Source organism: Salmo trutta, chromosome 15, assembly GCF_901001165.1.
Source record: "Salmo trutta chromosome 15, fSalTru1.1, whole genome shotgun sequence".
Lineage (NCBI taxonomy): Eukaryota > Metazoa > Chordata > Actinopteri > Salmoniformes > Salmonidae > Salmo > Salmo trutta.
The window spans coordinates 2,988,883-3,015,273 of NC_042971.1; the positions used below are offsets into that span (position 1 = coordinate 2,988,883).

The following is a 26,391-nucleotide window of genomic DNA, read 5'->3' on the forward strand; positions in this document are numbered from 1 at the left end:
TGTGTTTTGTGTAAATAGTTTCTGAAAAGAAGTGTGTCCAGCTCAAACGCTGATTGTTGCGTCATTGGTAACTGTCCGTTTTAAAGAGGGTTCTAAACGAGCGTTCTAAAAGAGCATTCTAAATGAGTGTTCTAAAGGAGCGTTCTAAACGAGCGTTCTAAATGAGTGTTCTAAATGAGTGTGTCCAGCTCAAACGCTGATTGTTGCGTCATTGGTAACTGTCCGTTTTAAAGAGGGTTCTAAAGGAGCGTTCTAAACGAGCGTTCTAAAGGAGCGTTCTAAACGAGCGTTCTAAACGAGCGTTCTAAAGAGCGTTCTAAGGGAGCGTTCTAAATGAGTGTGTCCAGCTCAAACGCTGATTGTTGCGTCATTGTAAAGTGTCCGTTGTAACGGGGTTCCAACCTACTAATCAACCCGCTTCAGGGACTGTAGAACGGCTGGTAGGAATAATAACAATGGCTGGGCTGATGGGCACTTCAGTGACTTGGAGCCTTTGATTGCCCTGCCTCTGGGAGCCTGTCCACTTGTTACATGATTACTGAGTGAAAGAGAGCCTATGAAAGTTTTCATGGAGGGTGGGTGACCCCTTGGTGGCTGAACCTGAGATCAATGAGAGAACTTGTCAGAAAAACGACAGAGTCCCACTTTCTCTGTCATTGTACAAAGTAGAGAGTGGGGGAAAAAATGTGTAAAAATGTATACAGAGGCTCTGGAATTTGTCATTAAAAAAAATAAAAATAGTGAAAAAGGATTAAAATAAAGTTCCAACAGTACATGAGATGATCAGACTGAACCAACTGCTATCTTAAAATGTTTATTCAGTTAGGAAACAGAGGATGTATTACATAAAGTTATCACAGAATTAAAGTTATCACACAATTAAATAATAAATCCTCACTCACACAGACAAACATGGCTTCATTATTGTTCACAGTTTATTATCATAGTTTCTCACAGATCCTGGCTTCCACTGTTAGAATGGCTGAGCGAGAGGAGGTGGGGCTTTTTTCATAGCCTGAGAGAGAGAGAGAGAGAGAGAGACATTCAGTTTTACTAGAGGGGTTGGGTGCGCCCCCTGTTGGCTGAACCCGGGTGGGTGGTTCCCCCTTAGCAAGCAATGGACCCCAGCACACCACTGAAGCCATTAAGAACTATATTCAAAAACACACCTGGTAACCTGTTCAATCACCAGGCACACGGCTCAATATAGTTCAATGACAGAGACTGTGGACTTAGAATAATTTTTTACTTTTTTTTTATTAATAAAATAAAGTTGCAGCTGTCTTTGATATGCTCAAAATTAACTAACTGCTATCTTGAAATGTAGAGAAAGTGTTTTAAAATAGGCATCCTATCATTTGAAAATTAGTTGAAAGGCTAAGTGATTCTCCTCCTGAGAAGAAGCTGACAGCCTTCAAACAGAGCAAAAAAAGTGGTCCCAAACAATATGTCAAAATGAATAAAAAAATTATACAGCCGTCTTTAATAAGATCAAACTGAACAAACTGCTATCTTGAAATGTTGAAAAAGTGTTTCTAAATAGCTCAGTCTTATCACTCAATATGAGTCAAAATCTGTCACTTCCAGGACTGCTCATTTTGTCAAAAATGAAAAAATGAAAAAAATAACAACTCACAGCTGTGTTAATAGACCCAACTCAAACATCTGCTATCTTGAAATGTCCAAAAAAGGTATTTAAATGGGCCTACCAGACATCTTCTTGAGAGAAGATAAGGCCAGGGACTCCTGACTTACTCTCCGTCATGTTGAAATAGGTTCTCCTGACTTACTTTCTGTCATGTTGAGATGGGTCCCACTGTCTTACTTTCTTCTCTCCACACCACTATGATCTATATAGTGGTGTTGGCTGGTCTCCACAACACTGTGATCTATATAGTGGTGTTGGCTGGTCTCCACACCACTGTGGTGTTGGCTGGTCTCCACACCACTGTGATCTATATAGTGGTGTTGGCTGGTCTCCACAACACTGTGATCTATATAGTTGTGTTGGCTGGTCTCCACACCACTGTGATCTATATAGTGGTGTTGGCTGGTCTCCACACCACTGTGATCTATATAGTGGTGTTGGCTGGTCTCCAACCCACTGTGATCTATATAGGGGTGTTGGCTGGTCTCCACACCACTGTGATCTATATAGTTGTGTTGGCTGGTCTCCACACCACTGTGATCTATATAGTTGTGTTGGCTGGTCTCCACACCACTGTGATCTATATAGTTGTGTTGGCTGGTCTCCACACCACTGTGATCTATATAGTGGTGTTGGCTGGTCTCCACACCACTGTGATCTATATAGTGGTGTTGGCTGGTCTCCACACCACTGTGATCTATATAGTTGTGTTGGCTGGTCTCCACACCACTGTGATCTATATAGTTGTGTTGGCTGGTCTCCACACCACTGTGATCTATATAGTGGTGTTGGCTGGTCTCCACACCACTGTGATCTATATAGTGGTGTTGGCTGGTCTGCACACCACTGTGATCTATATAGTTTATTATCATAGTTTCTCACAGATCCTGGCTTCCACTGTTAGAATGGCTGGGCGAGAGGTGGTCGGCCTTTTTTCATATCCTGAGAGAGAGAGAGGATATATTACATAAAGTTATCACAGATGCAAACAATTTAAAACACTATAGTAAATATGATTTATATTTTCTAGTCTGAGAGGTTCTGAATAGAACCTGTTTCCAAACAGTATGAATAATAACAATGTCTGGGCTGATGGGCAGTTCAGTGAGTTGGAGCCTTTGATTGCCCTGCCTCTGGGAGCCTGTCGACTTGTTACATGATTACTGAGTGAAAGAGAGCCTATGAAAGTTTTCATGGAGGGTGGGTGACCCCTTGGTGGCTGAACCTGAGATCAATGAGAGAACTTGTCAGAAAAAACGACAGAGTCCCACTTTCTCTGTCATTGTACAAAGTAGAGAGTGGGGAAAAAATGTGTACAAATGTATACAGAGGCTCTGGAATTTGTCATAAAAAAAATAAAAATAGTGAAAAAGGATTAAAATAAAGTTCCAACAGTACATGAGATGATCAGACTGAACCAACTGCTATCTTAAAATGTTTATTCAGTTAGGAAACAGAGGATGTATTACATAAAGTTATCACAGAATTAAAGTTATCACACAATTAAATAAGAAATCCTCACTCACACAGACAAACATGGCTTCATTATTGTTCACAGTTTATTATCATAGTTTCTCACAGATCCTGGCTTCCACTGTTAGAATGGCTGAGCGAGAGGAGGTGGGGCTTTTTTCATAGCCTGAGAGAGAGAGAGACATTCAGTTTTACTAGAGGGGTTGGGTGCGCCCCCTGTTGGCTGAACCCGGGTGGGAGGTTCCCCCTTAGCAAGCAATGGACCCCAGCACACCACTGAAGCCATTAAGAACTATATTCAAAAAAACACACCTGGTAACCTGTTCAGGGTAACCAGGCACACGGCTCAACATAGTTTAATGACAGAGACTGTGGACTTTGAATAATTTTGGGTAAAAAAAAAAAAAATTGTGAAAATTAATAAAATAAAGTTGCAGCTGTCTTTGATATGCTCAAAATTAACTAACTGCTATCTTGAAATGTAGAGAAACTGTTTTAAAATAGGCATCCAATCATTTGAAAATTAGTCGAAAGGCTAAGTGATTCTCTTCCTGAGAAGAAGCTGACAGCCTTCAAACAGAGCAAAAAAAGTGGTCCCAAACAATATGTCAAAATGAATAAAAAAATTATACAGCTGTCTTTAATAAGATCAAACTGAAATAACTGCTATCTTGAAATGTTGAAAAAGTGTTTTTAAATAGCCATCCTGTGGTTCGGGCTATGTATTTAGGTAGAGGGGTGTTTGGTTTATGTGGTCAGGGGTTTGTTAGTCTATGTTCTATGTTAGTGTATTTCTATGTTCTGTCTTGTCTATTGTAGTTCTATGTTTAGTTAATTGGGGTTGGACCTTCAATTGGAGGCAGCTGGTTATCGTTGCCTCTGATTGAAGGTCCTATAATTAGGAGTTTGTTTTGTCATGGGATTTTGTGGCAGATTGTTGCTGTGTATAGCTTTGTACCTTACTGGCCTGTTCTTTGTCATCGTTTTGGTTTTTCCTTCCTTGTCCTTTAATAAAAGAAGATGAGTGTACATTTTCCCGCTGCGTCTTGGTCTAACCTCTCTGGGCTAGGTGGCACCAAATCGTCCCACCTACGTAACAGCCAGTTGAATCCTGTGGTGCGATTTTCAAATGCCTTAGAAATGCTATTACTTCAATTTCTCAAACATATGACTATTTTACAGCTATTTAAAGACAAGACTCTCGTTAATCTAACCACATTGTCCGATTTCAAAAAGGCTTTACAACGAAAGCAAAACATTAGATTATGTCAGCAGAGTACCCAGCCAGAAATAATCAGACACCCATTTTTCAAGCTAGCATATAATGTCACAAAAACCCAGAAGACAGCTAAATGCAGCACTAACCTTTGATGATCTTCATCAGATGACAACCCTAGGACATTATGTTATACAATACATGCATGTTTTGTTCAATCAAGTTCATATTTATATCAAAAAACAGCTTTTTACATTAGCATGTGACGTTCAGAACTAGCATACCCCCCGCAAACTTCCGACGAATTCACTAACAATTTACTAAATTACTCACGATAAACGTTCACAAAAAGCATAACAATTATTTTAAGAATTACAGATACAGAACTCCTCTATGCACTCGATATGTCCGATTTTAAAATAGCTTTTCGGTGAAAGCACATTTTGCAATATTCTAAGTAGATAGCCCGGCATCACAGGGCTAGCTATTTAGACACCCAGCAAGTTTAGCCTTCACCAAAATCAGATTTACTATTACAAAAGTTTGATTACCTTTCCTGTTCTTCGTCAGAATGCACTCCCAGGACTTCTACTTCAATAACAAATGTTGGTTTGGTCCAAAATAATCCATAGTTATGTTCCAACAGCGGCATTTTGTTTGTGCGTTCAGGACACTATCCGAATGGTAAATAAGGGTCACGCGCACGGCGCATTTCGTGACAAAAGATTTCTAAATATTTCATTACCGTACTTCGAAGCATGTCAACCGCTGTTTAAAAGAAATGTTTATGCCATTTTTCTCGTAAAAAAAGCGATAATATTCCGACCGGGAATCTGCAATTAGGTAAACAGACGAAAGAAAATATATCACTGGGTCGACTCGGGCACGCACCTAATTCCTTTGTCCTCTGATCGGCCACTTAGCAAAGGCGATAATGTGTTTCAGCCAGGGGCTGCCTCGATATCGTTCAGCTTTTTCCCGGGCTCTGAGAGCCTATGGGAGCCGTATGAAGTGTCACGTTACAGCTAAGATCCTGACTCTTCAATAAACAGAGACAAGAAGAACGACCACTTGTCAGACAGGCCACTTCCTGCATGAAATCTTCTCAGGTTTTGGCCTGTCATTTGAGTTCTGTTATACTCACAGACACCATTCAAACAGTTTTAGAAACTTTAGGGTGTTTTCTATCCAAAGCCAATAATTATATGCATATGCTAGTTACTGGGCAGGAGTAGTAACCAGATTAAATCAGGTACGTTTTTTATCCGGCCGTGTCAATACTGCCCCCTAGCCCTAACAGGTTTAATCATATTATTTCCCTATTGGCTAAATATTTCACATACACTATAACACATCTATTTTTATTGGATTCAGAAATGTCACACAAAATCAAACTAGATCAAAGAAAACGAATACATGTATTTTCATTACATACTTATCAATGACTGTTCTAAGCCTATGTCCAGTCAGGATTAGGATTTTTGCTATGACCTTCATTTAGAGAAACAGTCTTCCTAAACATGGGCTCCTCGTAATTGAATGAATCCTCTACCAGGCTCGGCGGTAGGTATTTGTCATCCCACTGGTCTGAACTTGGAATCTGTCCGTATCTCAACCATCTGCTCCGTCATCGATCTCTCCAGAGCCCTGGAAATGAGACCTCTCGCACAAGGGACCAAACAACAACCACATAATATCAACACAGTCATACAGGTGAAAGCAGCCCGCAACACAGTGATTACAACCTTTTTCCATTTTCCGAACGTACTACCAAACCATCCCGTGAGTGCCGTGTCCACCCCGAAATTTTCTGCTAACTCCTGAACTAAATTGTTTAGACCGACCAGGGCCTTGGTCAATAATCCATCTGGAGCAGTGTTCTCAGGGATGAAAGTACAGCATTCAGATCCGAACATCACACACACACCACCCTTTTCAGCCAGAAGCATATCCAAAGCTATTCTATTCTGCAATACCATCAAAGTGGTCGCAGCTGTCTGTTCTGCTAACCCTTGAATTGCCTCTCTGGTATAGTTGATGAAACGCTGTTGGTTATAATAAATGTAATTTATCAATCCACATTTTTATTGAGAGTCGACCAGCAAAAAATACTTGATTCCAATCCAGCCCATATCTGATTCCTAGCTTTAAACTCATCAGGCACCCCCCTTGGAACCCCAATGCTATCAATGTAAATTCTATCGTCGAAGGACCCTGACGGAGGACTCCTCCCCTCTCTTTCACCTGGCACTAGGTCTTTGTGTTGTATAAGGGTGAAGGGCATGCCTAACTGTACCAATGCACAAATACCAGTGTAATTTGCAGGCAGGTTTGGCCACAGCTTCATACCTCCACACAACCACCAGACATCCGCTCTCAGCCTTTTTATCTTACTAAAGTCCTCGGAACTCAACCACCCAGTCAGGTCCCTCATTGTCTCGTCAGTTGTAACATTCTCTGTCCTATTGCATGTTCTTACTTCCCCTACGTTCCATCCGTGTGTGTTGTGTCGAGCCACACAATAATAGTCTCCTCCTGCGACTGTGAAAAGGGGAAGTCTGGATCTAATGGGCACATAGGATACAGAAAATGCAGATCAGTGCAACTGTCTGGCTTCCTTGCCTTCATGAACAGCTTTACCATACAGGCCATTCCCCTTGGTAAATTAATTCCATCGAGTAGAAAGGGGATGGTTGTCAACTGAAGTTTGCCTGTTGCGCAGGCATAACCTTCTTCTTTAGCTACTGATCTAGCTGTATACTGAATCCATTCTAGCCATAGGTTGGAATCCCCAAACCAAGTCTCCACCTCAATCACTTCCTTAAGATCTTTCGTCTGAACTATCCTCACCGGTCCTTGGCTCTGGATGACTACACGGGTAATGTCCATTTTATCAGGGGTACTACTGGTATTCTGGCTGGCGGTAGAACTATCTCCTGTCCTAACCTCTACTACTCGGAATGGTACCGCAGTGTCGACAATGGTCTGGTCAAGGCCAACATACCATAACCCTAATCCTCTTTCTTTATGCTTTTAATGGTAATTCCTATCTTCAAGCAATACTTCCCTTGCTCTGGATTGCAGTCAAAAACCCTGGCCTTCACTATACTCCATATGTTTCTATATTGGGTGTGTGGCTTGACATAGCCTTTTCTCTCTGTGTGAGCTATGACCTGATTCCATGAGTTACACCGGGATCTACACAGATTTATTCCCCATGAAGTCCAAGTCCTAGACTGCCAGGAGGTTAGGGACCCCATTTGGTCTGCATAGAACTCTATTGAGACATCCTTCCCTAACTCTACTCTCACTTCCTTTTATCCAGATCGAGTGACCTTTTGTACCAAGGCCATAAAAACTCCTCATCTTCTACACTATGGGTCAAGTTACCACTTTCTGATTTCTCGAGTGGTTCATGGTGTATTAGGAATATGGCTCCCACAATCAGACAGCTCAGACTGACCAGTACCCCTGTAAAGCCCCACCCCCTCCCGGAGAATATATCACTGGCTAGAGGCCAACCCACACTTTCACTTCTATGAACGCACACAGTGAGGATCGGGCGGGTTAGGGAATCTTCGTTAGAGAGGTAACGCCCGAACCTTATTGGTATTCGGTTCTTCTCCTAACTCTGTGATTGTTCGACAGTGTCAGTGTGTCTTACCCTCCCTCAATGTGTGATATGAACCCAGGTAGCTCTTTCAGCTATTCTCAACACGAAGGCTATACCAGGAACACTTGGTATGGGCCCTCCCACCGTGGCTTCTTCCAGTTCTTTTCTCCTCAGGGACTGGATCCACACCCAGTCTCCTGGTTGGATTGAGTGAATCATCTTCTCCTGTAATTCACCTGTTGGACACAAAGTCTCGGATATACGGGTTTGGTTAACCATGTGTTCTGTTAGTATATCTTCAACTTCTATGTCTACCTGTTCTGGCCTCCCTAACTCTGGGCATTCTATATGGTTACCTGATCAGCTAAAATTTAATCCATTATTAAAGAGATAGATCCTAGTAAACCAACTACCCTAATCATGTCCACCCAGTAAGTTGGGACCGCTTCTTCCCATTTAATATACTTATCTATTATATATATATTTTTTTAAGTAGTTCGTTATCCAATAGGCCACAAAGTGTTTCCGAACCTGCTCTACTATCCCCCTGTTGACACATGGCTCTGCCCATTTGTCAATCTTGCCGCATCTCTAAACAATGACTTAGGTAGAATTGGTAACTTATCATCATACCAAATACCGTCCTTATATAAATTGCTCCTAACTTCTCCCATTTCGAAATCCCTTTCACTGGTGCTCTAGACTGACAATTTTAATATAGCTTTGTCTATGTTTACTTCCTCTTTTAAGAACTGCTGTGTCGACGGCTGCGGTTTGACCTGTTTAGGATAGGGGGCAGTATTTTCACGGCCGGATAAAAAAACGTACCCGATTTAATCTGGTTATTACTCCTGCCCAGAAACTAGAATATGCATATAAAAAAATACAACGTTTCTAAAAACTGTTTGAATGGTGTCTGTGAGTATAACAGAGCTCATATGGTAGGCCAAAACCTGAGAAGATTCTATACAGGAAGTGCCCTCTCTGACCATTTCTTGGCCTTCTATAGCCTCTTTATCGAAAACAGAGGATATCTGATGTAACGTGAACAATTTCTAAGACTCCATAGGCTCTCAGAAGGCGCCAGAACGTGAATGATGACTCTGCAGTCCCTGGCTGAAAAACAGTAGCGCATTTGGATAGTGTCAATCTGAGAACAATGAAACTGGTGTGCGCATGCACGTGAAGAGAGGGATGTTCAGACTCACTCAGTCTGGTCAGTTTGTGAGGGTAAGACTTGGAGGCTGCTTACCTGACATGGAGGAAGTCCCCCCTCCTCTCCCCCTACCTTCCCTATACCCCCCTCCTCTCCCCTACCTTCCCTATACCCCCTCCCCTCCCCTACCTTCCCTATACCCCCTCCTCTCCCCTACCTTCCCTATACCCCCCTCCTCTCCCCTACCTTCCCTATAACCCCCTCCTCTCCCTATCTTCCCTATAAAACCCCCCTCCATCCCACTCCCCTACCTTCCCATACCCCCCCTCTCTCCCCTACCTTCCCTATACCCCCTCCTCTCCCCTACCTTCCCTATACCCCCCTCCTCTCCCTACCTTCCCTATACCCCCCTCCTCTCCCCTACCTTCCCTATACCCCCTCCTCTCCCCTACTTCCCTATACCCCCCTCCTCTCCCTACCTCCTATACCCCCCCTCCTCTTGTCTTTGTTTGTGATTAGGTTAGAAGAGAATGACTCCTCAACCCAAGAGGGCACTGGAGTAGCTGTGATCAGGTTAGAAGAGAATGACTCCTCACCAAGATGCCCTGGAGCAGCTGTGATCAGGTTTAGAGGAGAATGACTCCTCAAACCCAAGAGGCCCTGGAGCAGCTGTGATCAGGTTAGAAGAGAATGAGTCCCTCAACCCAAGAGGCCCTGGAGCAGCTGTGATCAGGTTAGAAGAGAATGACTCCTCAACCCAAGAGGCCCTGGAGCAGCTGTGATCAGGTTAGAAGAGAATTACTCCTCAACCCAAGAGGCCCTGGAGCAGCTGTGATCAGGTTAGAAGAGAATGACTCCTCAACCCAAGAGGCCCTGGAGCAGCTGTGACAGAGCAGCAGTGTGGAAGCATTTGGGAAATATAAAGGTTTCCTGGTAAAGAGGATTGACTGTTACATAAAGGGTCAGAGCCACTGAGTGGACAAAATATTAGGATACCTTCTAATATTGAGTTACGCCTTGTCAGTTTGTCATGGAAAGAATGGTGTCCTTAATGTTTTGTGTAAATTACATAATAATTATACATTTATGGATTGTTTTATGTTGCCTTTTGTTTTCTATTTATTCAACCTGCCATCTACACACCTGGGGACTGAGGGTTATGGGAGAACCCCCACATCACTAGCTTCTCTTTATTCAACCTGCCATCTACCCACCTGGGGACTGAGGGTTATGAGAGAACCCCCACATCACTAGCTCTCTTATCAACCTGCCATCTACCCACCTGGGGACTGAGGGGTATGAGAGAACCCCCACATCACTAGCTTCTCTTTATACAACCTACCATCTACCCACCTGGGGACTGAGGGTTATGAGAGAACCCCCACATCACTAGCTTCTCTTTATTCAACCTGCCATCTACCCACCTGGGGACTGAGGGTTATGAGAGAACCCCCACATCACTAGCTTGCATGTTCTGCAGCCTTGTAAAGATAAGGAGGGGACGACTGGGAGGCAGGTTGGCATTTATTGTCATAAATCTTGCCCTGGAGGCAGGTTGGCATTTATTGTCATGAATCTTGCCCTGGAGGCAGGTTGGCATTTATTGTCATGAATCTTGCCCTGGAGGCAGTTCAGCAAAGTATTCCCTAGCTGGCACAGGCACAAAGTAATACAATCAGAATCAAACAATTATATGCATATTCTAGTTTCTGGGCAGGAGTAATAACCAGATTAAATAGGGTACGTTTTTTATGCGGCCGTGAAAATACTGCCCCCTATCCTAACAGGTTAATCGTATATTTCCATTACACCTTCTTAACCTCTTGCGTATTCCTACCACTGGGGTGCCACAGCGCATTTTGGAAAAACATTCGTTCCCATTTTCACCGGCCCTACTAATCAAACTCAGAAGCTAGGACATGCATATACTTATTTGATATGGATAGAAAACACCCTAAAGTTTCTAAAACTGTTTGAATGGTGTCTGTGAGTATAACAGAACTCGTATGGCAGTCAAAACCCCGAGACTGATTGAACCAGGAAGTGGGATTCTGAATTGTGGACTCGACTTCACAGCCTTCCCTGTAATTCACAACGTGAAAAATCGATAATTGAGCACTTTCCAGTGCTTCCACTAGATGTCCCCAGTCTTTACAAAGTGTTTTGAGGCTTCTACTGTCGAAACTCAGTGTAGGAGACGATGTGGCAATTGGTCACAGTAGGAGGGCCATCAGCATTGTGACGTCGGCGGCCGTGTCTACCCCCACCTTTGGAAACGTTTTGAAACACAATGAAATCGTCCCACTCGAATCTTATTGGCTCTCTTGTTGAAACAGGCCCTGAAGATTAATGTTATACAACGTTTGACATGTTTGAACGAACCTAAAGGAGGGAAAAAATATATTTTTCGTATGCCAGCTCCCGCGCACGGATCAGTATTTGGTTACAGCCTTTGGACGCGCTAACAACAGCAAGCTAATGGAACATAAAGGATGGACTTTTTTGACCGAAAATACATTTGTCGTGGACCTGGGATTCCTGGAAGTGCTTTCTGATGAAGACAACTAAAGGTGAGGCATTATTGGCAATATTATACAAGATCAGATGTGATGTGCGATTGTTCCAAGATGGCGACGAGCTAGGCTTTCTAGCTCATTTTCTGAGTATCGCATCCCCTTTTATCTCAAAGTGTGATTACCCTGTAAAGTTAATTTAAAATCTGTTATGACAAGTGTTTTCAAGAGATATTCATCTATAAATCTTAGATTGACAATATAAAATAAAAAAATCGTTTTCGAATAGTAATTTATAAAATTTTAGCACTGTTTCCCGGGACGCATTTTATGGGAAAATAGTTAGTCAACGTCAGGTGCCGATGTAAAATGCTGTTTTTATATAGAAATATGACCTTTATTGAACAAAAGATTGCATGCTGTGTGTAACATGATGTCCTAGGTGTGTCATCTGATGAAGTTTGTAAAAGGTTAGTGCTGCATTTAGCTGTTTTTTGGTTATATGTGATGCATGTGCTTGGTCGGAAAATTCATATGATGCTACTTTTACCATGTACTCCTCTAACATAATCTAATATTGTGCTTTTCCTGTAAAACCTTTTTGAAATCGGACAACGAGGGTCGATTAAAGAGAGGTGTATCTATAAAACGATATGAGACAGTCCTATATTTGAAAAAAATATATATAGAATTTCGTTATGCTAATGTCGCTAGGAGTTTTTCGCTGGAAAATGATCCCGCTAACGGGATGAGACGCTCAAGAGGTTTTAACAACACTATCAACAAGGCAGGTCCTACAGGCCCTAGTTTCTACCTTCTTAACTTCTTGGGAATATGTGGGACGTTAGCTTGCCCCCCGTGGCGCACCCTATCAACAGCAGGTGCATTTCAAGAGCGGAAAATTTGAAACCAAATAAATGTCCAAATTCAAATTTCTCAAACATACAACTAACTTACAGCCTTTGAAAGATAAACATCTTCTTAACCTCTCTAGGGTATGTGGGACGAACTCGTCCCACCTACGTAACAGCCACTGAAATCCAGTGGCGCGATTTTTGAATCGTTAGAAATACTATTACTTCAATTTCTCAAACATATGACTATTTTACAGCTATTTAAAGACAAGAATCTCGTTAATCTAACCCCACTGTCCGATTTCAAAAAGGCTTTACAACGAAAGCAAAACATTAGATGTCAGCAGAGTGCCCAGCCAGAAAAAATCAGACACCCATTTTTCAAGCTAGCATATCATGTCACATAAACCCAAACCACAGCTAAATGCAGCACTAACCTTTGATGATCTTCATCAGATGACACACCTAGGACATTGTGTTATACAATACATGCATGTCTGTTCAATCAAGTTCATATTTATATCAAAAACCAGCTTTTTACATTAGCATGTGACGTTCAGAAAAGCATAACCCCCGCAAACTTCCGGGGAATTTACTAACAGTTTGCTAAATACTCACGATAAACGTTCACAAAAGCATAACAATTATTTTAAGAATTATAGATACATTACTCCTCTATGCACTCGATATGTCCGATTTTAAAATAGCTTTTCGGATGAAGCACATTTTGCAATAATCTAAGTACATAGCCCGGCATTACAGGGCTAGCTATTTAGATACCCACCCAGGTCAGCCTCCACCAAAATCACATTTCCTATAAGAAAAATGTTCTTACCTTGCTTGTTCTTCGTCAGAATACACTGCCAGGACTTCTACTTCAATAACAAATGTTGGTTTGGTCCCAAATAATCCATCGTTATGTTCCAACAGCGACGTTTTGTTCGTGAGTTCTAGACACTATCAGAATGCTTCTTCACGGTCCCGCGCATGGCGCATTGGCGTGTCAAAAATGTCTAAATATTCCATTACCGTACTTTGAAGCATGTCAACCGCTGTTTAAAACCAATTTTTATGCCATTTATGTCGTAGAGAAGTGATAATATTCCGACCGGGAGTATGCATTGAGCCTAAACAGCCGAATAAAATTTCTCCTCGGGAGCGACTCGTGCACGCGCCTCATTCAAAGGTCCTCTGAGTCGACACTTACAAAAGGTGATAATGTGTTTCAGCCTGAGGCTCCCTCGTAAACCTTCAGGTTTTCGCGGGCTCTGAGAGCCTATTGGAGCCCTGGGAATTGTCACGTTACAGCTAAGATCCTTACTTTTCAATAAAAAGATGCAAGACGCACGACTCCTTGTCAGACAGGGGTACTTCCTGCTTGAAACCTTGTCAGGTTTTGCCTGCCATAGGAGTTCTGTTATCTCACAGACACCATTCAAACAGTTTTAGAAAATTCAGAGTGTTTTCTATCCAAACCTGAACAATAATATGCATATTCTAGCTTCTGAGTTGGTGTAGGAGGCAGTTAAAAAATGGGAACATATTTTTTCCAAAATTCTCAATACTGCCCCCTAGCCCAAACAGGTTAATTGAAGTTCGGTTTATGAACATTGGGAACAGAATTCCCATGACAGAAGGTAGAAACTAGGGCCTGTAGGACCTGCCTTGTATATAGTGTTGTTAAGAAGGTAGAGCAGGGCTTTATTATGGACAGACTTCTCCCCATCTTAGCTACTGTCGTATCAATATGTTTTGACCATGGCAGTTTACATTCCAGGGTTACTCAAAGCAGTTTAGTCACCTCAACTTGCTCAATTTCTACATTATTCATTACGAGATGAACAGGTGACAAAATATTAAGGATAGCTTCCTAATATTGAGTTATGCCTGGTCAGTTTGTCATGGAAAGAAAAGGTGTCCTTAATGTTTTGTGTAAATTACATAATAATAATACATTTATGGATTGTTTTATGTAGCCTATCGTTTTCTTTTTATTCAACCTGCCATCTACCCACCTGGGGACTGAGGGTTATGAGAGAACCCCCACATCACTAGCTTCTCTTTATTCAACCTGCCATCTACCCACCTGGGGACTGAGGGTTATGGGAGAACCCCCACATCACTAGCTTCTCTTTATTCAACCTGCCATCTACCCACCTGGGGACTGAGGGTTATGAGAGAACCCCCACATCACTAGCTTCTCTTTATACAACCTGCCATCTACCCACCTGGGGACTGAGGGTTATGAGAGAACCCCCACATCACTAGCTTCTCTTTATTCAACCCGCCATCTACCCACCTGGGGACTGAGGGTTATGAGAGAACCCCCACATCACTAGCTTCTCTTTATTCAACCCGCCATCTACCCACCTGGGGACTGAGGGTTATGAGAGAACCCCCACATCACTAGCTTCTCTTTATTCAACCTGCCATCTACCCACCTGGGGACTGAGGGTTATGAGAGAACCCCCACATCACTAGCTTGCATGTTCTGCAGCCTTGTAAAGATAAGGAGGGGACGACTATCGACGAATCCTAACCTCAACCCTAACCACACTGCTAATCCTTCCCTTAAATTAAGACCATAAAACAACATTTTCCACAGACAATTTTGACTTTGCAGCTGACATATCTAGAGGAAATCGCACAGTTCTGCCTCCAGGTCAAGATTCATGACAAACGTCAACATGAGACAGGGAGAAGCAATGTAAAAATCAATAACGAAATTGTTTTCACAATTAACATGCTTTTTCTTGTTTCAAGTATCTTTTATTATGAAAAGTACAATATCACCATGTATACTTCTACAACTATGGAGCGTATGTCTACATATAATTGTACAATTTGTTTTTCCAACATAAAAGACAAGAAATGATCACATTGGTATTTTAACGGTGTTATTGTAAGAGTTTAAATGTTTAAACAGAGGATACATCTAAAACAGGATAAAACAAGTGCAGTATGTTGTGAGAATGTTACTTTAACGTCGACTCATAACGTCACACTATAACTTCATGGGAGTCTTGTGGAAAGACTGCATGTTGTTTTGGGTGGATTGAGTGACGTCTTCATCAACATTTTGCAGAATATTCCGGTAATATTTTCACCTCTTGTCGGCTGCAGACATTCATAAGGAGTTCCAGTAGTTTATTTGCCATTTGCAGGTATTAAAAGTAATACATACATTGTAATTCCTTGTTGGATCTCTCTCACATACAGGACAGTACATACCAGAGGAGGCTGCTGAGGGGAGGACGGCTCATAATAATGTCTGGAACAGAGTGAATGAAATGGAACACATGGAAACCACGTGTTTGATACCATTCCACTTATTCCACTCCAGCCATTACAAGCCTGTCCTCCCTAAATAAGGTCCCACCAACCTCCTGTGGTACAAACACAAACAGTAAAATATATCATAATAAATGCAAAGTGGTAAAAGATAAGAAAATATTACAAGCCTGTCATGTGTGGGTCAAGTGTGTGTGTGTCCCCAGTGTGTTTGCCCAATGTTTGTGTGTAAGTGTGTTTGTCCAGTTTGAGTGGGTGGCCAGCGTGTGTGTGTGTGTGTGCCTAGTGTGTGTCTGTGTCCAGAGTGTGTGTGTGTGTGTGTGTGTGTGTGTGTCCAGTGTCTGTATTCAGTGTGTGTGTTGAGTGTGTGTGTGTGTTCAATGTGTGTTTGTGTGTGTTCAGTGTGTGTGTCGAGTGTGCTTGTCAAGCATGTGTGTGTCAAGAGTGTGTGTGTGTCCAGTGAGTGTGTGTCCAGTGTGTGTGTGTGTGTGTCCAGTAAGTGTGTGTGTCCAATGTGTGTGTGTGTATCCAGTGTGTGTGTGTCAGTGTGTGTGTGTGTGTGTGTGTGTATCCAGTGTGTGTGTGTGTGTGTGTGTGTGTGTCAGTGTTTGTGTGTGTGTATGTGTGTGTGTATCCAGTGTGTTTGTCAAGCATGTGTGTCCAGTGAGTGTGTGTCCAGTGTGTGTGTGTGTGTGTGTGTGTGTGTGTTGTGTGTATCCAGTGTGTGTGTGTGTGTGTGTGTGTCAGTGTTTGTGTGTGTGTGTATGTGTGGTGTATTCCAGTGTGTTTGTCAAGCATGTGTGTCCAGTGAGTGTGTGTCCAGTGAGTGTGTTGTGTGTGTGTGTGTGTGTGTGTGTCCAGTGAGTTTGTGTGTGTGTGTCCAGTGAGTATGTGTGTGTGTCCAGTGAGTATGTGTGTGTGTCCAGTGAGTATGTGTGTGTGTGTGTGTGTCCAGTGAGTGGTGTGTGTGTGTGTGTGTGTGTGTGTGTGTGTGTGTCCAGTGAGTATGTGTGTGTGTGTGTGTCCAGTGAGTATGTGTGTGTGTGTCCAGTGAGTATGTGTGTCCAGTGAGTATGTGTGTGTGTGTCCAGTGAGTATGTTTCAGTGTGTGTGTGTGTGTGTGTGTTTCAGTGTGTGTTCAGAGTGTGTCCAGTGTGTGTGTGTTTCATTGTGTGTGTGTGTGTGTGTGTGTGTCCCGAGTGTGTGTGTGTGTGTGTTCAGTGTGTGTGTGTGTGTGTGTGTCCAATGTGTGGGTGTGTATGTCCAGAGTGTGTATGTCCAGAGTGTGTGTGTCCAGAGTGTGTGTGTGTGTGTGTCCAGAGTGTGTGTGTGTGTGTGTGTGTGTGTGTCCAGAGTGTGTGTGTGTGTGTGTCCAGAGTGTGTGTGTGTGTGTGTGTGTGTGTCCAGAGTGTGTGTGTGTGTGTGTGTTTGTGAGAGAGAGTATGTGCCCAGTGTGTGTGTCCAGTGTCTCAAGTGTGTGTGTGCAGTATGTGTGTGTGTGTTCAGTGTGTCCAGTGTGTGTGTGTCCAGTGTGTCCAGTGTGTGTGTCCAGTATGTGTGTGTCCAGTGTGTGTGTGTTCAGTGTGTGTGTGTTCAGTGTGTTTGTGTTCAGTGTGTCCAGTGTGTGTGTCCAGTGTGTCCAGTGTGTGTGTCCAGTGTGTGTGTGTCCAGTGTGTGTGTGTGTGTGTCCAGTGTGTGTGTGTGTGTGTGTGTGTGTGTGTGTCCAGTGTGTGTGTGTGTGTGTGTCCAGTGTGTGTGTGTGTGTGTGTCCAGTGTGTGTGTGTGTCGTGTGTGTGGTGTGTGTTGTGTCCAGTGTGTGTGTGTGTGTGTTCAGTGTGTGTGTGTGTGTGTGTGTGTGTCCAGTGTGTGTCCAGTGTGTGTGTGTGTGTGTGTTGTGTCCAGTGTTGGTGTGTGTGTGTGTGTGTCCAGTGTGTGTGTGTCCAGTGTGTGTGTGTCCAGTGTGTGTGTGTCCAGTGTGGTGTGTGTGTGTGTGTGTGTCCAGTGTGTGGTGTGTGTGTGTGTGTGTCCAGTGTGTGTGTCAGTGTGTGTGTGTGTGTGTGTCCCAGTGTGTGTGTGTGTGTCCCAGTGTGTGTGGTGTGTCCAGTTGTGTGTGTGTCCCAGTGTGTCCAGTGTGTGTGTTGTGTGTGTCCAGTGTGTGTGTGTGTGTCCAGTGTGTGTGTGTACCAGTGTGTGTGTGTGTGTTCAGTGTGTGTGTGTGTGTTCAGTGTGTGTGTGTCCAGTAGGTGTGTGTGTGTGTTCAGTGTGTGTGTGTGTGTTCAGTGTGTGTGTGTGTTCAGTGTGTGTGTTTCAGTGTGTGTGTGTCAGTGTGTGTGTTCAGTGTTGTGTGGTCAGTGTGTGGTCAGTGTGTGTGTGTGTGTGTGTTCAGTGTGTGTGTGTGTGTGTGTTCAGTGTTGTGTGTGTGTGTGTGTGTGTTCAAGTGTGTTCGTGTGTGTGTGTGTTGTGTTCAGTGTGTGTGTGTGTTGTGTTCAGTGTGTGTGTGTGTGTGGTGTGTGTGTGTGTCCAGTGTGTGTGTGTCCAGTATGTGGTTGGTGTGTTCAGTGTGTGTGTGTGTGTGTGTGTTCAGTGTGTGTGTGTTCAGTGTGTGTGTGTGTGTGTGTGTTCAGTGTGTGGTGTGTGTGTTCAGTGTGTGTGTGTGTGTTCAGTGTGTGTGTGTGTCAGTGTGTGTGTGTGTGTGTGTTCAGTTGTGTGTGTTCAGTGTGTGTGTGTGTGTGTGTGTTCAGTGTGTGTGTGTGTGTGTTCAGTATGTGTGTGTGTCCAGTATGTGTGTGTGTCCAGTGTCTGTGTTGAGTGTGTGTGTGTGTTGAGTGTGCGTGTGTTGAGTGTGTGTTTATGTGTGTGTCCAGTTTGTGTCCAGTTTATGTCCAGTTTGTGTGTGTGTGTGTGTGTGTGTGTGTGTGTCCAATTTGTTTCCAGTGTGTGTGTGTGTGTGTCCAGTGTGTGTATTGAGTGTGTGTATATCCAGTGTGTGTGTGTGTGTGTGTGTCCAGTGTGTGTGTTGAGTGTGTGTATATCCAGTGTGTGTGTGTGTGTGTGTGTCATGTGTTTGTGTGTGTCGTGTGTGTGTGTCGTGTGTGTGTGTGTGTGAGGGAGTGTGTGTGTGAGTGTGTGCGTCCAGTGTGTGTCGTGTGTCTTGTGTGTGAGTGTGCCGTGTGTGTGTGTGTTTGTCCAGTGTGTGTGTGTGAGACGTGTGTGTGTGTGTGTGAGTGTGTGCGTCCAGTGTGTGTCGTGTGTGAGTGTGCCGTGTGTGTGTGTTTGTCCAGTGTGTGTGTGTGTGTGTGTGTGTGTGTGTGTGTGTCCAGTGTTTTTGTCCAGTGTGTGTGAGTCCAGTGTGTGTTTGTGTGTGTGTGTGTGTGTCCAGTTATTATTTCAGGGACACTGAGGAATCAACATAATGATGTATGTGTGTGTGTATCCAGTGTGTTTGTCAAGCATGTGTGTCCAGTGAGTGTGTGTCCAGTGTGTGTGTGTCCAGTGTGTGTGTGTGTGTCCAGTGTGTGTGTGTGTGTGTGTCCAGTGTGTGTGTCCAGTGTGTGTGTGTGTGTGTGTGTGTGTCCAGTGTGTGTGTGTGTGTGTGTCCAGTGTGTGTGTGTCCAGTGTGTGTGTGTGTGTGTGTGTGTGTGTGTGTGTGTGTGTGTGTGTGTGTGTGTGTGTGTGTGTGTGTGTGTGTGTGTCCAGTTATTATTTCAGGGACACTGAAGAGCCAACATACTGAACCCAAAACCCTGGATAGAGGGGCTCAGTGAATGTGGAGGTGAATGTGATCAGGTGGGTCAGTGTGTCAGAGGAGGCTCTATAGAAGGACAGAGTGCCGGCTGACCAGTCCAGATACACTCCTACTCTGTGGGGGCTGGAGGAGGGGACGTCTATGGTAGTGGAGTTATTATTATGCCAGGCAGTGTAACTGTTGTCAGAGCAGATCAGACTCCAGGACTTGTCATTGTATCCAAGACAACAGTCCTTAACCCTTCCTCTCCTGCTGATTCCTTTATATGTCACTCCTATACCAGCCCAACTCCCACTCCACTCTACCTCCCAGTAACAGCGCCCAGTCAGACCCTCTCTACACAGCACCTGTCCCCAGTCCTCAAACCTCTCTGGGTGATCAGGATACGGCTGCTCCTCTCTCCTCCATGTCACCTTTCTGTTCTCCTCAGACAGAGAGAGGAGTCTGTTTACTGTGTTTAGGTCCAGTGTGAGATCACAGACATCTGATGGATGAAACCAGACACAATATTAGAAATCATCATCATTCACATTAGAATGTTAACTCACTTTTCACTAATTCATTTAATGTAGATGTTTCTAGGTATCAAAAGGAGAAGTTAAGGTAACTTGAGACTTGTTGAATGATCATATGTTATACTGTATGGTAATATAAAACACACTTATTCACAATAATTACACACACAAACACATCAAGTCTTTGTAAACGTTGGTGTCCCTGATTTCTGCTTCTGTAGAACTACAGATGATATTTAATATGACCAAGTCAGTAATGATGGGGGTCTTTGACTTAACTTGAATTAAGACTTATTCTTAGTCATATTCTTCACAGCAGTCAACACTCACATTTTCTAATCCCAGGTTTCATTCTGTTCTCTCCACCATGTTCCACACTGTAGCGGTAAGCAGAAGAACAGACAGTCATTGAGGGATACACCTGAACACACACACACACACACACACACACACACACACACACACACACACACACACACACACACACACACACACACGCACACACACACACGCACGCACACACACACACACACACACGTCAAGCGTTGGTAAGAACGTTTTCAGTGTTTGTGTCCTGTGTGTGTGTGTTTGTCCTGTGTATTTGTCCTGTGTGTGTTTGTGTGTGTATTTGTCCTGTGTGTGTGTGTGTGTGTATTTGTCCTGTGTGTGTGTGTGTGTGTATTTGTCCTGTGTGTGTGTGTGTGTGTGTGTGTGTGTGTATTTGTCCTGTGTGTGTGTGTGTGTGTGTGTGTGTGTGTGTGTGTGTATTTGTCCTGTGTGTGTGTGTATTTGTCCTGTGTGTGTGTGTGTGTGTGTGTGTATTTGTCCTGTGTGTGTGTGTGTGTGTGTGTGTTTGTCCTATGTGTGTGTGTGTGTGTGTGTGTGTTTGTCCTGTGTGTGTGTGTGTGTGTGTGTCCTGTGTGTGTGTGTGTGTGTCCTGTGTGTGTGTGTGTTGTGTGTGTGTGTCCTGTGTGTGTGTCCTGTGTGTGTGTGTATTTGTTCTGTGTGTGTGTGTGTGTGTGTATATTTGTCCTGTGTGCGTGTGTGTCCTGTGTGTGTGTGTGTATATTTGTCCTGTGTGCGTGTGTGTGCGTTTGTGTATATTTGTCCTGTGTGCGTGTGTGTGTGTGTGTGTGTGTGTGTGCGTATTTGTCCTGTGTGCGTGTGTGCATTTGTGTGTGTGTGTGTGTGTGTATTTGTGTGTGTGTGTGTGTGCGTGTGTGTATTTGTCCTGTGTGTGTGTATATGTCCTGTGTGGTGTATTTGTCCTGTGTGTGTGTGTATTTGTCCTGTGTGGTGTATTTGTCCTGTGTGTGTGTGTGTATATGTCCTGTGTGGTGTATTTGTCCTGTGTGTGTGTGTATATGTCCTGTGTGTGTGTGTATTTGTCCTGTGTGGTGTATTTGTCCTGTGTGGTGTATTTGTCCTGTGTGTGTGTGTATTTGTCCTGTGTGTGTGTGTATTTGTCCTGTGTGTGTGTGTATTTGTCCTGTGTGTGTGTGTGTATTTGTCCTGTGTGTGTGTGTGTGTATTTGTCCTGTGTGTGTGTATTTGTCCTGTGTGTGTGTGTATTTGTCCTGTGTGTGTGTGTATTTGTCCTGTGTGTGTGTGTATTTGTCCTGTGTGTGTGTGTATTTGTCCTGTGTGTGTATATTTGTCCTGTGTGTGTATATTTGTCCTGTGTGTGTGTATTTGTCCTGTGTGGTGTATTTGTCCTGTGTGGTGTATTTGTCCTGTGTGTGTGTATTTGTCCTGTGTGTGTGTGTATTTGTCCTGTGTGTGTGTGTATTTGTCCTGTGTGTGTGTGTATTTGTCCTGTGTGTGTGTATTTGTCCTGTGTGTGTGTGTATTTGTCCTGTGTGTGTGTGTATTGTCCTGTGTGTATTTGTCCTGTGTGTATCTCCAGTGTGTGTATTGTCCTGTGTGTGTGTGTATTTGTCCTGTGTCCTGTGTGTTTCGCACTGGACAATCACACACACACAGGACAAATACACACACAGGACAATACACACACTGGAGATACACACATACAGGAAACACACACAGACAGTGGACACACACACACAGTCAGCATATAACTTTGTCCAAGTGGTGGTCAGAATGTTTGTCTTAACTAGCCTGAAAAGTCAAACATGTCTGATATGAACATTGACATAAACACTCTACATACTTGAGTTTCTCCAGTCTGCAGTGTGGATCCTCCAGTCCAGCAGAGAGCAGTCTGACTCCTGAGTCTCCTGGGTGATTGTAGCTCAGGTCCAGCTCTCTCAGGTGTGAGGGGTTTGACCTCAGAGCTGAGACCAGAGAAGCACAGCCTTCCTCTGTGACTAGACAGCCTGACAGCCTGCAAAGAGTCAAATCATATTAAAATCACACTGCTATGCTTTGGTGGTGAAAATAGTGGCAGTATATTTTTTTCAACATATTCAGATACCTCAGTGTCCTGAAACCTTCCATATCTATTCATAAATTAATGTATCTTTATTTTAAATGATCATATTACTTGAGGAGAGAAACATGTATAGTACAAATATTTGAGTAGACTGACCAGACCAGTTTAAAAGCAGTATCAGTCAAAAGACAGACAGTGAGGTATCAGATTTAGATTGTATTGAGTATACAGTCCACACCATATCTATTTTGACATTTACATTACATTTAAGTCATTTAGCAGACGCTCTTATCCAGAGCGACTTACAAATTGGTGCATTCACCTTATGATATCCAGTGGAACAACCACTTTACAATAGTGCATCTAAATCTTTTAAAGGGGGGGGGGGGGTTAGAAGGATTACTTTATCCTATCCCAGGTATTCCTTAAAGAGGTGGGGTTTCAGGTGTCTCCGGAAGGTGGTGATTGACTCCGCTGTCCTGGCGTCGTGAGGGAGCTTGTTCCACCATTGGGGTGCCAGAGCGGCGAACAGTTTTGACTGGGCTGAGCGGGAGCTGTGCTTCCTCAGAGGTAGGGAGGCGAGCAGGCCAGAGGTGGATGAATGCAGTGCCCTTGTTTGGGTGTAGGGCCTGATCAGAGCCTGAAGGTACGGAGGTGCCGTTCCCCTCACAGCTCCGTAGGCAAGCACCATGGACTTGTAGCGGATGCGAGCTTCAACTGGAAGCCAGTGGAGAGAGCGGAGGAGCGGGGTGACGTGAGAGAACTTGGGAAGGTTGAACACCAGACGGGCTGCGGCGTTCTGGATGAGTTGTAGGGGTTTAATGGCACAGGCAGGGAGCCCCGCCAACAGTGAGTTGCAGTAATCCAGACGGGAGATGACAAGTGCCTGGATTAGGACCTGCGCCGCTTCCTGTGTGAGGCAGGGTCGTACTCTGCGAATGTTGTAGAGCATGAACCTACAGGATCGGGTCACCGCCTTGATGTTAGTGGAGAACGACAGGGTGTTGTCCAGGGTCACGCCAAGGCTCTTAGCACTCTGGGAGGAGGACGCAAGGGAGTTGTCAACCGTGATGGCTAGATCATGGAAGGGGCAGTCCTTCCCCGGGAGGAAGAGCAGCTCCGTCTTGCCGAGGTTCAGCTTGAGGTGGTGATCCGTCATCCACACTGATTTGTCTGCCAGACATGCAGAGATGTGATTCGCCACCTGGTTGTCAGAAGGGGGAAAGGAGAAGATTAATTGTGTGTTGTCTGCATAGCAATGATAGGAGAGACCATGTGATGATATGACAGAGCCAAGTGACTTGGTGTATAGTGAGAATAGGAGAGGGCCTAGAACAGAGCCCTGGGGGACACCAGTGGTGAGAGCACGTGGTGCGGAGACAGATTCTCGCCACGCCACCTGGTAGGAGCGACCTGTCAGGTAGGACGCAATCCAAGCGTGGGCCGCGCCGGAGATGCCCAGCTCGGAGAGGGTGGAGAGGAGGATCTGATGGTTCACGGTATCAAAGGCAGCAGATAGGTCTAGAAGGATGAGCGCAGAGGAGAGAGAGTTAGCTTTAGCAGTGCGGAGAGCCTTCGTGACACAGAGAAGAGCAGTCTCAGTGGAATGCCCAGTCTTGAAACCTGACTGATTAGGATCAAGAAGGTAATTCTGAGAGAGATAGCAGGAGAGCTGGCCAAGGACGGCACGTTCAAGACTTTTGGAGAGAAAAGAAAGAAGGGATACTGGTCTGTAGTTGTTGATGTCGGAGGGATCGAGTGTAGGTTTTTTCAGAAGGGGTGCAACTCTCGCTCTCTTGAAGACGGAAGGGACGTAGCCAGCGGTCAAGGATGAGTTGATGAGCGAGGTGAGGTAGGGGAGAAGGTCTCCGGAAATGGTCTGGAGAAGAGAGGAGGGGATAGGGTCAAGTGGGCAGGTTGTTGGGCAGCCGGCCGTCACGAGACGCGAGATTTCATCTGGAGAGAGAGGGGAGAAAGAGGTCAAAGCACAGGGTAGGGCAGTGTGAGCAGGACCAGCGGTGTCGTTTGGCTTAGCAAACGAGGATCGGATGTCATCAGCCTTCTTTTCAAAATGGTTGACGAAGTCATCCGCAAAGAGAGAGGAGGGGGGGGAGGGAGAGGAGGATTCAGGAGGGAGGAGAAGGTAGCAAAGAGCTTCCTAGGGTTAGAGGCAGATGCTTGGAATTTAGAGTAGTAGAAAGTGGCTTTAGCAGCAGAGACAGAAGAGGAAAATGTAGAGAGGAGGGAGTGAAAGGATGCCAGGTCCGCAGGGAGGCGAGTTTTCCTCCATTTCCGCTCGGCTGCCCGGAGCCCTGTTCTGTGAGCTCGCAGTGAGTCGTCGAGCCACGGCGCAGGAGTGGAGGACCGAGCCGGCCTGGAGGATAGGGGACAGAGAAAATCGAAGGATGCAGAAAGGGAGGAGAGGAGGGTTGAGGAGGCAGAATCAGGAGATAGGTTGGAGAAGGTTTGAGCAGAGGGAAGAGATGATAGGATGGAAGAGGAGAGAGTAGCAGGAGAGAGAGAGCGAAGGTTGGGACGGCGCAATACCATCCGAGTAGGGGCAGAGTGAGAAGTGTTGGAGGAGAGCGAGAGGGAAAAGGATACAAGGTAGTGGTCGGAGACTTGGAGGGGAGTTGCAATGAGATTAGTGGAAGAACAGCATCTAGTAAAGATGAGGTCAAGCGTATTGCCTGCCTTGTGAGTAGGGAGGGAAGGTGAGAGGGTGAGGTCAAAAGAGGAGAGGAGTGGAAAGAAGGAGGCAGAGAGGAATGAGTCAAAGGTAGATGTGGGGAGGTTAAAGTCACCCAGAACTGTGAGAGGTGAGCCATTCTCAGGAAAGCAACTTATCAAGGCGTCAAGCTCATTGATGAACTCTCCAAGGGAACCTGGAGGGCGATAAATGATAAGGATGTTAAGCTTGAATGGGCTAGTGACTGTGACAGCATGGAATTCAAAGGAGGAGATAGACAGATGGGTCAGGGGAGAAAGAGAGAATGTCCACTTGGGAGAGATGAGGATTCCAGTGCCACCACCCCGCTGGCTCGATGCTCTAGGGGTATGCGAGAACACGTGGGCAGACGAGGAGAGAGCAGTAGGAGTAGCAGTGTTATCTGTGGTAATCCATGTTTCCGTCAGCGCCAGGAAGTCTAGGGACTGGAGGGTAGCATAGGCTGAGATGAACTCAGCCTTGTTGGCCGCAGACCGGCAGTTCCAGAGGCTGCCGGAGACCTGGAACTCCACGTGGGTCGTGCGCGCTGGGACCACCAGGTTAGAGTGGCAGCGGCCACGCGGTGTGAAGCGTTTGTATGGCCTGTGCAGAGGGGAGAGAACAGGGATAGACAGACACATAGTTGACAAGCTACAGAAGAGGCTACGCTAATGAAGATAACATTTTAAATGTGGCTCTAAACTCCAACATTTTGGATTTCAGATCAAATGTTTCATATGAGGTGACAGTATATAATGTCACCTTTTATTTGAGGATATTTTAATACATATCTGTTTCACCATTTAGAAAAATGAAAGCACTTTATGTATCTAGTCCCCCTATTTAAAGAAGTCATATGTTTTCATATGTTTTCTGACCAATTAACTCATAGTGTGTTAAAATAGTCAAAAGTTTAGTATTTGGCCCATATTCCTTGACTGCCATGATTGACAAAAATCATGAATCATAATGAGTGAGATAGTTACAGAGGCTACAACAAAACATGCTAACCTCTCACCATTACCAATAACAGAGGCTACAACAAAACATGCTAACATCTCACCATTACCAATAACAGAGGCTACAACAAAACATGCTAACCTCTCACCATTACCAATAACAGAGGCTACAACAAAACATGCTAACCTCTCACCATTACCAATAACAGAGGCTACAACAAAACATGCTAACCTCTCACCATTACCAATAACAGAGGATACAACAAAACATGTTAACCTCTCACCATTACCAATAACAGAGGCTACAAC

The 26,391-nt window shown here is 44.5% G+C and overlaps 1 protein-coding gene across 1 annotated transcript in view; it reads left to right on the forward strand.

Moving 5' to 3' along the window:
• Positions 1 to 26,391, forward strand: part of LOC115149648 (tripartite motif-containing protein 16-like) — a 1,197,515-nt gene that overhangs the window by 1,129,306 nt on the left and 41,818 nt on the right. The gene's annotated exons all lie outside the window — the stretch shown is intronic.